The sequence below is a fragment of the Arachis stenosperma genome, chromosome 4, assembly GCF_014773155.1.
Source record: "Arachis stenosperma cultivar V10309 chromosome 4, arast.V10309.gnm1.PFL2, whole genome shotgun sequence".
NCBI lineage: Eukaryota > Viridiplantae > Streptophyta > Magnoliopsida > Fabales > Fabaceae > Arachis > Arachis stenosperma.
In genome coordinates, this window is record NC_080380.1 from 111,144,026 (window position 1) to 111,155,490 (window position 11,465).

The 11,465-nt window shown below is 39.0% G+C and overlaps 2 non-coding genes across 2 annotated transcripts; both read left to right on the forward strand.

Annotated features, from left to right (window-relative positions):
- Positions 1-388: 388 nt before the first annotated feature.
- Positions 389-492, forward strand: LOC130977500 (small nucleolar RNA R71). The gene has a single exon (XR_009085189.1). It is a non-coding gene; the product is annotated as a small nucleolar RNA R71 (small nucleolar RNA).
- Positions 493-11,108: 10,616 nt separating this feature from the next.
- On the forward strand, positions 11,109-11,216 carry LOC130977933 (small nucleolar RNA R71). Its single transcript, XR_009085602.1, has one exon. It is a non-coding gene; the product is annotated as a small nucleolar RNA R71 (small nucleolar RNA).
- Positions 11,217-11,465: the final 249 nt, after the last annotated feature.

The following is an 11,465-nucleotide window of genomic DNA, read 5'->3' on the forward strand; positions in this document are numbered from 1 at the left end:
GTAATTCACCTCTTCCATTGAAGGGTTCTCAGGATCATAAGCTTCTTCCTCAGATGAAGCTTCCTTAGTACTGCCATGTGCATTTTGCATTCCAGACAGATTTTGAGAAATCAAATTGACTTGTTGAGTCAATATCTTGTTCTGAGCCAATATGGAATTCAGAGTGTCAATCTCAAGAACTCCTTTCTTCTGACTAGTCCCATTGTTCACAGGATTCCTTTCAGAAGTGTACATGAATTGGTTATTTGCAACCATTTCAATCAGTTCTTGAGCCTCTGCAGGCGTCTTCTTCAGATGAAGAGATCCTCCAGCAGAGCTATCCAAGGACATCTTAGATAGTTCAGAGAGACCATCATAGAAAATACCTATGATGCTCCATTCAGAAAGCATGTCAGATGGACATTTTCTGATCAATTGTTTGTATCTTTCCCAAGCTTCATAGAGGGATTCTCCATCCTTCTGTCTGAAGGTTTGGACTTCCACTCTAAGCTTACTCCATCTTTGTGGTGGAAAGAACTTTGCCAAGAAGGCATTGACTAGCTTTTCCCAAGAGTCCAGGCTCTCTTTAGGTTGAGAATCCAACCATATTCTAGCTCTGTCTCTTACAGCAAAAGGGAATAGCATCAGTCTGTAGACCTCAGGGTTAACCCCATTAGTCTTGACTGTGTCACAGATTTGCAAGAATTCAGCTAAGAACTGATGAGGATCTTCCATTGGAAGTCCATGGAACTTGCAATTCTGTTGCATTAGAGAAACTAATTGAGGCTTAAGCTCAAAGTTGTTTGCTCCAATGGCAGGGATAGAGATGCTTCTCCCATAAAAATCAGGAGTAGGTGCAGTGAAGTCACCCAGCACCTTCCTTGCATTGTTGGCATTGTTATTGTTTTCGGCTGCCATGTGTTCTTCTTCTTTGAAGAATTCGGTCAGGTCCTCTAAAGAGAGTTGTGCCTTGGCTTTTCTTAGCTTTCTTTTCAAGGTTCTCTCGGGTTCAGGGTCAGCTTCTACAAGAATGCCTTTGTCTCTGCTCCTGCTCATATGAAAGAGAAGAGAACAAGAGAAATGTGGAATCCTCTATGTCATAGTACAGAGATTCCTTGAAGTGTCAGAGGAAAAGAAAAATAGAAGAAAAGAAGGTAGAAGAATTCGAACTCGATTAGTTAGATTTCGAATTGTGCATTAAGAAGGAGTAGTACTCCATAAATAGAAGGATGTGAGAAGGAGGGAAGAGGATTTTCGAAAATTAATTAGAAAGATGTCAAAAACATTTTAAAAATTGATTGATAATTTTCGAAAATTGAAAGTGGGGAAGAATTAAAGTGATTTTTGAAAAAGATTTTGAAATTAGAAGTCAAAAAGATTTGATTGAAAACTATTTTGAAAAAGATGAGGTTAAAAAGATTTGATTGAAAAGTTATGGTTTTAAAAAGATGTGATTGAGAAGATATGATTTGAAAACAATTTTAAAAGATATGATTTGAAAACAATTTGAAAAGATATGATTTTAAAAAAAAATATTAATGACTTACCTAACAAGAAAAGATATGATTCAAACATAAAACCTTCCTTAACAGAAAAGGCAAAAAATGTTCAATCAAATCATTAATTGTTAGTAAGTATCTTTGAAAAAGGAAAGAAATTGATTTTGAAAACATTTGATTGAAAAGATATGATTTGAAAAAGATTTGGTTTTGAAAAGCTTTGAAAACTTGAAAAAAATTGATTTTGAAAACAAAATCTTCCTCCTAACACCATCCTGGCGTTAAACACCCAGAATGGTATACATTCTGGCGTTTAACGCCCAAAATGCTACCTCTTTGGGCGTTAAACGCCCAACCAGGTATCCTGGCTGGCGTTTAAACGCCAGTCTGCCTTCTTCACTGGGCATTTTTGAATGCTCAGCTTTTTCTGTATAATTCCTCTGCAGTATGTTCTGAATCTTCAATTCTTTGTATCATTGACTTGAAAAGACACAAATTAAAAATATTTTTGGATTTTTTAATAATCAAAATGCAACAAGAATCAAATAACAATGCATGCAAGATACCAAACTTAGCAGTTTGTGTACTACTGACACTATATGAGACACAGAAACACTCAAGCCAAAAGAATTCAAAGATCAAAACAAAGAACTATATGCATGGATTCGAAAAATATAACAAAAACATGCATTTGACACCAGACTTAAGATGAGACACTAGACTAAAGCAAGAAACATCAAATATTTTTGGTTTTTATGATTTTGCAAATTTTTTTTGGGTTTTTCGAAAATTAAGTGAAAAGGACAAGGTATCAAAATTCTTAATGAGAATTCCAGGAATCAGTGCAATGCTAGTCTAAGACTCCGGTCCAGGAATTAGACATGGCTTCACAGCCAGCCAAGCTTTCAAGGAAAGCTTCGGTCCAAAACACTAGACATGACCAAAGGTCAGCCAAATCTTAGCAGATCACTGCTCCAAAAGCAAAATTGATGAAAATCAACACGCTCTTGTGGTGATAAGTTGAAACCTCGGTCCAATCAGATTAGACATGGCTTCTCAGCCAGCCAGATTTCAGCAAATCATCATGAAACTCTAGAATTCATCTTCAAGAATTTCGAAAAAAATAAATACCTAATCTAAGCAACAAGATGAACCGTCAGTTGTCCAAACTAGAACAATCCCAGGCATTGTTACCAAAAGCTTGCTCAAAACTTGAACAATCCCCGGCAACGGCGCCAAAAACTTGGTGCGCGAAATTGTGAACAATACTTTTCACAACTCTCATAATCCCTGGTCATGAACTCCGAAAACTTGGTGGTTCAATTCCATGGCATTACACAACTTCGCACAACTAACCAGCAAGTGCACTGGGTCGTCCAAGTAATACCTTACGTGAGTAAGGGTCGATCCCACGGAGATTGTTAGCATTGAAGCAAGCTATGGTCATCTTGTAAATCTTAGTCAGGCAAACTCAAATGTATATGATGATGAACGAAAATAATATAGAAGATAAAGATAGTGATACTTATGTATATCATTGGTGTAAGAGCTTCAGACAAGTGTATGAAGATGCCTTCCCTTCCGTCTCTCTGCTTTCCTACTGCCTTCATCCAATCCTTCTTACTCCTTTCCATGGCAAGCTCGTGTAGGGTTTTACTGTTGTCAGCAGCTACCTCCCATCCTCTCAGTGAAAGCGATTGCATATGTCCTGTCACGGCATAGCGGAATTCAGCTGTCGGTTCTCGGTCAGGCCGGAATAATATCCATCGATACTTTTGCGTCTGTCACTAACGCCCTAGCCTGCTAGGAGTTTGAAGCACGTCACAGTCATTCAGTCATTGAATCCTACTCAGAATACCACAGACAAGGTTTAGACCTTCCGGATTCTCTTGAATGCCGCCATCAAGGTCCTGCCTATACCACGAAGATTCCGATTAAAGAATCCAAGAGATATTCACTAAGCCTCAGATGCTTGTAGAACAAGAATGGTTGTCAGTCACCTTGTTCATAGGTGAGAATGGTGATGGGCGTCAATCATCACCTTCATCATGTTGAAGAACAAGTGATATCTTGGACAAAGAACAAGCGGAATTGAATGGAAGAACAATAGTAATTGCATTAATACTCGAGGTACAGCAGAGCTCCACACCTTAATCTATGGTGTGTAGAAACTCCACCGTTGAAAATATATAAGAACAAGGTCTAGGCATGGCCGAATGGCCAGCCTCCCAAAGGTCTAAGATAGCATAAAACAAAGATAGCTACCAAAAGTCTCCATTACAATAGTAAAAGGTCCTACTTATAGAGAACTAGTACATAGATGAGTAAATGACATAAAAATCCACTTCCGGGCCCACTTGGTGTGTGCTTGGGCTGAGCAATGAAGCTTTTTCGTGTAGAGACTCTCCTTGGAGTTAAACGCCAGCTTTAGTGCCAGTTTGGGCGTTTAACTCCCAAAAAGGTGCCAGTTCCGGCGTTTAACGCTGGAATTTCTTGAGGTGACTTTGAACGCCGGTTTGGGCCATCAAATCTTGGGCAAAGTATGGACTATTATATATTTCTGGAAAGCTCAGGATGTCTACTTTCCAACGCCGTTGAGAGCGCGCCAATTGGGCTTCTGTAGCTCCAGAAAATCCACTTTGAGTGCAGGGAGGTCAGAATCCAACAACATCTGCAGTCCTTTTGAGTCTCTGGATCAGATTTTTGCTCAGGTCCCTCAATTTCAGCCAGAAAATACCTGAAATCACAGAAAAACACACAAACTCATAGTAAAGTCTAGAAAAGTGAATTTTAACTAAAAACTAATAAAAATATACTAAAAACTAACTAGATCATACTAAAAATATACTAAAAACAATGCCAAAAAGTGTACAAATTATCCGCTCATCAGTAACTTCATCTCAAAAGAGTAATTTCTTTTATTTTTTTCTTGCAAGCTTATTGGATGTTCTTCCTAAATCTGTTATTCATTGTGTATGAAAATATTATGTTTATGTTAACTATGAATTATTCATTGCAGTATTTGGCTTCAAAATTTGCTGCGTATCTTAAACTATCTGGGGAGATCGTTCGATTTGGACGATCACCGGTCCAGATTCCAATATAGAGAAGAATGTGTTCTTTTTTCGCTTACTGAAAAGTCGAGGAAGAGGTGGAGAATGAAAATTTGGGGTCAGGTGGAATGAATATTGTAGAGTATACAATTTAAAGGAGGGTGATATCATTACCTTGAAACTCGACTCGATAGCTAACCGCCAGATAGAGTTATCGATTCAGCGACATTAGGCCTCCTATGTATAACTCTATTTGATGGATATTTTGAATTATATGTTAAGTTGTCTTGGACATATTTTGTTTTTTGTTTAATGAACAAATTTATATATGTTGTATATATTTTGTTTTGCTATCAGTAGGTATCTTGACGTTATGTGTTTTTAAGATAATACGTAATAGTAAACTATATCTCTGTTGGACTTCTTTTTTCTATTTTTTTAGTGTCTTATAATTGTTTGAATATTTTATTATCTTTTATTATCTTTGAAAATATGTTATACAATTTATTGACATATTGAATAATTGTTGTATTCTATTTTTTTTATTTTAGTATAGTGATAATTTTGTAATTATTCAAATTTAATACAACATATCTATTTTTATATAATACATTTTAGTTATATGCTTAATATTTTTCTTTTAAAAAGGTTTAAATTTTGTGAATCCCATGCATTGCACGGGTTATCACGCTAGTATGATATACAACATGACATACATATATGTAGTATAAACTATTCTAATGGTGTTAGAAGTAGGACCAGAAGCGACTTTTGTTTTATGTTTTATATTTTATTTTTTTCCCCACAAAATTCTGTTTGTCCGCTTTTCTCCATTTTATTTTGTTTATTCCATTCATGCTTATACAATGCTTCTCCTTATTTTGTTTTAAAAATTTTTAGAAACAAGGAAAAAATTTGAGAAAAGTGTTTCTGTGTATTATTCAGATTGATGGAAAGTACAATGTACAAGGGGTATATATAGGTGCCAGAAGAATCAAAGTAATAAAAGTATAGAATCCTACAATTAATATACAGATATGCAATACAAATATAAACGACACTAACTGATCTAAAATGATTCTAATGATTCTCTAATGATTCTCTAACATCCTCCCCAAACTCAAGTGGGAGCTAAGGATACCATCTTGAGTTTGGATAACAAAGTCTGAAAACGAGTCGGGTGATGAGCTTTCGTGAAGATATCAGCAGTCTGATATAGTGTACTGATAGGCAAAATTGTGATTTACACTTTTTATAACTCGAACAATTCTTAGTAATGGATCCAAAAACTTGGTGATTACTACTATGGTTCACTCACATTCTTCACAACTTCGCACAACTAACCAGCAAGTTGGTGCGCGAAATTGTGATCACTACAACTCCGCACAACTAACCAGCAAGTGCACTGGGTCGTCCAAGTAATACCTTACACGAGTAAGGGTCGATCCCACGGAGATTGTTGGTATGAAGCAAGCTATGGTCACCTTGTAAATCTTAGTCAGGCAGACTCAAATGGGTATGGTGATGAATGAAAAAAGCATAAAGATAAAGATAGAGATACTTATGTAATTCATTGGTAGGAACTTCAGATAAGCGCATGAAGATGCCTTCCCTTCCGTCTCTCTGCTTTCCTACTGTCTTCATCCCATCCTTCTTACTCCTTTCCATGGCAAGCTTATGCAAGGGTTTCACCGTTGTCAGTGGCTACCTCCCATCCTCTCATTGGAAATGTTCAACGCACCCTGTCACGGCACGGCTATCCATCTGTCGGTTCTCAATCAGGCCGGAATAGAATCCAGTGATTCTTTTGCGTCTGTCACTAACGCCCCGCCCTCAGGAGTTTGAAGCACGTCACAGTCATTCAATCATTGAATCCTACTCAGAATACCACAGACAAGGTTAGACCTTCCGGATTCTCTTGAATACCGCCATCAGTTCTCGCCTATACCACGAAGATTCCGATTAAAGAATCCAAGAGATATTCACTAGAGCCTCGTATGCTTGTAGAACAAGAATGGTTGTCAGTCACCTTGTTCATGGGTGAGAATGGTGATGAGTGTCAATCATCACCTTCATCAAGTTGAAGAACAAGTGATATCTTGGATAAAGAACAAGCGGAATTGAATAGAAGAACAATAGTGATTGCATTAATACTCGAGGTACAGCAGAGCTCCACACCTTAATCTATGGTGTGTAGAAACTCCACCGTTGAAAATACATAAGAACAAAGTCTAGGCATGGCTGAATGGCCAGCCTCCCAAAGAGGGTTCAATCATCAAAACATGATCAAAAGATGAAAATACAATAGTAAAAGGTCCTATTTATAGGACACTAGTAGCCTAGGGTGTACAGAGATGAGTAAATGACATAAAAATCCACTTCCGGGCCCACTTGGTGTGTGCTTGAGCTGAGCAATGAAGCAATTTCGTGTAGAGACTCTTCTTGGAGTTAAACGCCAGCTTTTATGCCAGTTTGGGCGTTTAACTCCCATTTAGGTGCCAGTTCCGGCGTTTAACGCTGGAATTTCTGAGGGTGACTTTGAACACCGGTTTGGGCCATCAAATCTTGGGCAAAGTATGGACTATCATATATTGCTGGAAAGCCCAGGATGTCTACTTTCCAACGCCGTTGAGAGCGCGCCAATTGGGCTTCTGTAGCTCCAGAAAATCCACTTCGAGTGCAGGGAGGTCAGAATCCAACAGCATCTGCAGTCCTTTTGAGTCTCTGAATCAGATTTTTGCTCAGATCCCTCAATTTCAGCCAGAAAATACCTGAAATCACAGAAAAACACACAAACTCATAGTAAAGTCCAGAAAGTGAATTTTAACTAAAAAAACTAAAAAATATAATAAAACTCAACTAAAACTACTAAAAACATACTAAAAACAATGCCAAAAAGCGTACAAATTATCCGCTCATCACAACCAAACTTAAATTGTTGCTTGTCCTCAAGCACTGAAAATCAAATAAATAAAAAGAAGAGAATATACTATAGACTCCAAATTATCAATGAAACTAAGCTCCAAATTAGATGAGGCGGGACTAGTACTTTTTGCCTCCGAACAGTTTTGGCATCTCACTTTATCCTTTGAGATTCAGAATGATTGGCTTCTTTAGGAACTCAGAATCCAGATAGTGTTATTGATTCTCCTAGTTAAGTATGATGATTCTTGAACACAGCTACTTTATGAGTCTTGGCCGTGGCCCAAAGCACTCTGTCTTCCAGTATTACCACCGGATACATACATGCCACAGACACATAATTGGGTGAACCTTTTCAGATTGTGACTCAGCTTTGCTAGAGTCCCCAATTAGAGGTGTCCAGGGTTCTTAAGCACACTCTTTTTGCCTTGGATCACAACTTTATTTCTTTCTTTTTCTTTCTTTTTCTTTTTCTCCCCTTTTTTTCGTTTTTTTCTTCTCTTTTCTTTTTTTTTTTTTGTATTCACTGCTTTTTCTTGCTTCAAGAATCATTTTTATGATTTTTCAGATCCTCAGTAACATGTCTCCTTTTTCATCATTCTTTCAAGAGCCAACAATTTTAACATTCATGAACCACAAATTCAAAAGACATATGCACTGTTCAAGCATACATTCAGAAAACAAAAAGTATTGTCACCACATCAACTAATTAAGCTAGTTTTAAAGATGAATTTGAAATCCTGTACTTCTTGTTCTTTGGTGATAAAAACAGTTTTCATTTAAGAAAGGTGATGGATTTCATAGGACATTCATAACTTTAAGGCATAGACACTAAGACACTAATGATCATAAGACACAAACATGGATAAACATAAGCATGAAAATTTCGAAAAACAAGAAAATAAAGAACAAGGAGATTAAAGAACGGGTCCACCTTAGTGATGGCGGCTTGTTCTTCCTCTTGAAGGTTTTATGGAGTGCTTGAGCTCCTCAATGTCTTTTCCTTGTCTTTGTTGCTCCTCTCTCATGATTCTTTGATCTTCTCTAATTTCATGGAGGAGAATGGAGTGTTCTTGGTGCTCCACCCTTAGTTGTCCCATGTGGAACTCAGTTCTCCTAGGGAGGTGTGATTTGCTCCCAATAGTCTTGTGGAGGAAAGTGCATCCCTTGAGGCATCTCAGGATCTCTTGATGAGAGGGGTCTCTTGTTTGCTCCATCCTTTTCTTAGTGATGGGCTTGAGGTCATGCCTTCTCAGTTGAACCGGCTTTGGATGCCATAAATGGTTATGGAAAAACAAAAAGCAATGCTTTTACCACACCAAACTTAAAAGGTTTGCTCGTCCTCGAGCAAAAGAAGGAAGAAGAGAGTAGAAGAAGAAGAAATGAGGAAGAAGGGAATGGCTTTGTGTTTCGGCCATTAGGGGAAGTGGTGTTTAGGTGGTGTGAAATGAAGGAGTGAAGAAGGGTTTATGGGGAAGAGTATTGAGGTGATTAGTGAATGGTGAAGAAGAGAGTGTGGGTGGTGGGGATCCTGTGGGGTTCACAGATCCTGTGGTGTCAAGGAAAAGTCATCCCTGCACCAAATGGCATCAAATCCACGTTTTGAGCCATTTCTGGCGTTAAACGCCGGGCTGATGCCCATTCCTGGCGTTTTAACGCCAGGTTCTTGCCCTTTTCTGGCGTTTAACGCCAGTCTGGTGCCCCTTTCGCGTTAAACGCCCAGAATGGTGCCAGACTGGGCGTTAAACGCCCAACTGCTAGGCTTACTGGCGTTTGAACACCAGCAACATCTTCCTCCAGGGTGTGCTGTTTTCTTCCTGTTTTTCATTTTGTTTTTGCTTTTTTCATTGATTTTGTGACTTCTCATGATCATCAACCTACAAAAAGATAAAATAACAAAAGGAAATAGTTAATTATAAAACATTGGGTTGCCTCCCAACAAGCGCTTCTTTAATGTCAGTAGCTTGACAGAGGGCTCTCATGGAGCCATAGATACTCAGAGCAATGTTGGAACCTCCCAACACCAAACTTAGAGTTTGAATGTGGGGTTCAACACCAAACTTAGAGTTTGGTTGTGGCCTCCCAACACCAACTTAGAGTTTGACTGTGGGGGCTCTGTTGTCTCTGATCTCTGATGCTCTTCATGCTTCTTTCCCATGGTGACAGAGGGATCCTGAGCCTTAAACACCATAGGATTTTTCATTCACTTGAATGATCAGTTCACCTCCATCAACATCATCACAGCTTGGTGGGCTAGGAAGGGTCTGCCAAGGATGATGGATTCATCCATGCACTTCCCAGTCTCTAGGACTATGAAGTCAGGGATGTAATGGTCTTCAACTTTTACTAGAACATTCTCTACAAGTCCATGAGCTTGTTTCTTGAGTTGTCTGCCATCTCTAGTGAATTCTTGCAGCTTGTACCTCAAAGATCCTAGCTTCTCCATTACAGAGAGAGGCATGAGGTTCACACTTGACCCTAAGTCACACAGGGCCTTCTTGAAGGTCATGGTGCCTATGGTACAAGGTATGGAAAACTTCCCAGGATCTGTCTCTTTTGAGGTAATTTCTGCCTAGACAAGTCATCCTTCTTTGGTGAGCAAGGGAGGTTCATCTTCCCAAGTCTCATTTCCAAATAACTTGTCATTTAGCTTCATGATTGCTCCAAGGTATTTAGCAACTTGCTCTTCAGTGACATACTCATCCTCTTCAGAGGACGAATACTCATCAGAGCTCATGAAAGGCAGAAGTAAGTCCAATGGAATCTCTATGGTCTCATGTTGAGCCTCAGATTCCCATGGTTCCTCATTGGGGGACTCAGAGGAGGTTGGTGCACGCCCATTGAGGTCTTCCTCAGTGGCGTCCACCTCCTCTCTTTCCTCTCCATATTCGGCCATGTTTATGGCTTTGCACTCTCCTTTTGGATTTTCTTCTGTATTACTTGGGAGAGTACTAGGAGGGAGTTCAGTAATTTTCTTGCTCAGCTGTCCCACTTGTGCCTCCAAATTCCTAATGGAGGACCTTGTTTCAGTCATGAAACTTTGAGTGGTTTTGATTAGATCAGAGACCATGATTGCTAAGTCAGAGGGGTTCTGCTTAGAATTCTCTGTCTGTTGCTGAGAAGATGATGGAAAAGGCTTGCTATTGCTAAACCTGTTTCTTCCACCATTATTGTTGTTGAAACCTTGTTGAGGTCTCTGTTGATCCTTCCATGAGAAATTTGGGTGATTTCTCTATGAAGAATTATAGGTGTTTCCATAGGGTTCTCCTAGGTAATTCACCTCTTCCATTGAAGGGTTCTCAGGATCATAGGCTTCTTCTTCAGATGAAGCGTCCTTAGTACTGCTTGGTGCATTTTGCATTCCAGACAGACTTTGAGAGATCAAATTGACTTGTTGAGTCAATATCTTGTTCTGAGCCAGTATGGCATTCAGAGTATCAATCTCAAGAACTCCTTTCTTCTGATTAGTCCCATTGTTCACAGGATTCCTTTCAGAAGTGTACATGAATTGGTTATTTGCAACCATTTCAATGAGCTCTTGAGCTTCTGTAGGCGTCTTCTTCAGATGAAGAGATCCTCCAACAGAGCTATCCAAAGACATCTTGGATAGTTCAGAGAGACCATCATAGAAAATACCTATGATGCTCCATTCAGAAAGCATGTCTGATGGACATTTTCTGATTAATTGTTTGTATCTTTCCCAAGCTTCATAGAGGGATTCTCCATCCTTCTGTCTGAAGGTTTGGACTTCCACTCTAAGCTTACTCAATTTTTGAGGTGGAAAGAACTTTGCCAAGAAGGCATTGACTAGCTTTTCCCAAGAGTCCAGGCTTTCTTTAGGTTGAGAGTCCAACCATATTCTAGCTCTGTCTCTTACAGCAAAAGGGAATAGCATCAGTCTGTGGACCTCAGGGTCAACCCCATTAGTCTTGACTGTGTCACAAATTTGCAAGAATTCAGCTAAAAACTGATGAGGATCTTCCATTGGAAGTCCATGGAACTTGCAATTCTG